Raw genomic sequence first — 2500 nt, 5'->3', positions numbered from 1 at the left:
TCCTGGATTCGAGCCTTGCTCGGCGCATTGTTGAGTCCTTGTAAAAGGCTCTTTACTCACATTCTCTCACCGTACTCTGGTGTAAAATTGGGGTGGGGGGGGGGGTGTTGTTATTGTGAATACATAATACAACGTACTATTCACATTCTCACAAACATACCACTTAACCTTTTATCTAAATAAAAAAAGTTTTAAAAATCAACCGCCCCATCCATTCCATTCATGTCAATGCAAACATCGAAATCATTCACAAGTCAATCTTCGCAATTAAAAAAAACAACAAAACAAACAACTCCCTCCTCTATCACTAAAATGTCGACTCCTTTTGATTTTTTTTTTTTTTTTAATGGCAACAGCTTTTGGGCGTTTCTTTAATTAAGATTCGTCATCGTTCATCTCAAAACCAAATTGAAAAGAATAACACAAACATCCTTGTTATGGCTTGGTTTCTACTAGAATTCGCCTTTAACCATTTAACTGCTATATTCTGGAAAAACTCGTGTATTTAAAAATTTGGCCAGAAAACTCGTCCTTCAAATATTCATCGATTTAAATTACCCTCGTATTGGCAAAAACTCTCAAACCTGGGACTTCCCGAAGTTCCGTGTTTGAGAGTTTTTCCCAAGATGAGGGTCATTTAAATCGATCGATATTTGAAGGACGAGTTTTCTGGCCAAATTTTCAAATACGTGTTTTTCCAGAGTACGGTAGTTAAATGGTTTAATTGTAAAATAATTGATGGATTTTTCAAAGGGACGTAACCCATGGCATGGACCTCGCAATAACCCTCACAATGTTATAATAGTTGTAATGAATTAATTAACCTGTAAGGAATGATTTACACGTACAGACGACACAGACGTATGGGAAAAATCTCAAGACTCTAAAGTGTCGTATCCAGCAGCGCTTCTCGGGCAGCCTAGATCGATATGTATTTGGGGGACGAGTTTCACAATTTGAGATACGCATGTGTTTTCATGTTTGTTTGTTTTTTTTTTTAATCCAAAGAACGGCAGTACGCGCACGCTCTCTCTCTCTCTCTCTCTCTCTCTCTCTCTCTCTCTCTCTCTCTCTCTCTCACACACACACAAACACTCTCTCTCACACACGCACACACACTCTCTCTCTCTCACTCACACATACAGTGAGTTAATGTGTGTGTGTGTGTGCGTGAGAGAGAGATGTTGAGAGAGAGAGAGAGTGTGTGTGTGTGTGTGTGTGTGAGACAGAGAGAGAGAGAGAGAGAGAGAGAGAGAGAGAGAGAGAGATATTGGTGATGGAGGGGGGGGGGTAGTGGGGGTTAGATTCAAACAAACACATGATGAACCGCTCACTCCCATCCCAGCTCTCCTTGCGATGCTCTGTCAACATATGTTGAAATTCAATAATCCCATTGGGAATTTCCGGTTCGAAATACTTCAAACTCTCTATTATGTTTGCATTGCGAAATCGTACGCGAACCCAAAACCCGATTGCCACTAGTTCAGTCCAATGTGGATTTGAAGTTTTCAAGAGGGCTAACAATAGACTTGCACAGCGGCGGGTCCCATAACACGGAAGTTTTTCTACATGATTTGAACTTTAACACAGGGTCAGAATGACAGCCAGTAAAAATAGAGATGAATTAACTAGCAATTTAAAAATTGGATTTTAAAAAGACAAAATAAAACAAGAAAAAAAAAAAACAAATAAATAAAAAAAAACCAACAAAACCAAAAACAAAAAACAAAAAATAAAAAAAAATAAAACAAAAACAAAAACAAAAAAAACCCAATACATTCGCACGAATAATCGAACGTTTCCTACTTTGACCGTTCCTGTTTACTTTGAGCCAATGTGCATTTAGTTTTCAGGTCTGATAACCCAGTTCCTTATAGGCCCATTGTTGTCATGGAAATATCACCAAAAAAAAAAAAAAATGTCGCAAAATTTTGTCCATTACAACAATGAGCACATAAGGAACTGGGTTATCAGACCTGAAAACTAAGTGTACGTCGGCTCAAAGTCTACAACATTGTTAAACTAGGCCCATAAATGAGTTCGGATGTCAGACCTGCATAGAAAGCTACACGTCGCTTTGAGCTGTTTATTTTTTTTTTCTCCCGTCAAAAGAATTTGATATTCTATTCCATTTGGATTTAGAGCAACCAGTCATTGACAATAACAATAATATTCATACAACGATGAAAATATTCGAAGCACTTCAAGAGCCTTTTCAAAGTCGTTGAGCGGAAGAGCGATGAGGTGCTCCCAACGTGTAAGCTCGGCGAATAATAGACGCCATTACAATCTTTAAGTAATTTTCATTGAATTAAGCATGTATTTTTAGAATCACCGAGGCATCACGATCCTTCTAGATTAAGATGGAATAATGGGTTCTTTATAGACTCTTACCGTAGAAAAATATTTAAAAAATAAATTGCTCCTACTCGGATACACTTGATAACTGGGACATCCTTTGTTATTGTTTCATTTAGAAGTGCAATGGAGTTTGAAATAT

At 37.7% G+C, this 2500-nt stretch overlaps 1 protein-coding gene across 1 annotated transcript in view; it reads left to right on the top strand.

Moving 5' to 3' along the window:
- Positions 1 to 2500, top strand: part of LOC144978517 (uncharacterized) — a 23207-nt gene that overhangs the window by 10061 nt on the left and 10646 nt on the right. The gene's annotated exons all lie outside the window — the stretch shown is intronic.

Source organism: Berghia stephanieae, chromosome 8, assembly GCF_034508935.2.
Source record: "Berghia stephanieae isolate SIO BIC M18660-M18661 chromosome 8, UCSD_Bste_1.3, whole genome shotgun sequence".
NCBI classification, from domain to species: Eukaryota; Metazoa; Mollusca; class Gastropoda; order Nudibranchia; family Aeolidiidae; genus Berghia; species Berghia stephanieae.
The sequence above is the reverse complement of the archived record's forward strand: the minus strand, read 5'-3'. Positions and strand labels throughout refer to the sequence as shown.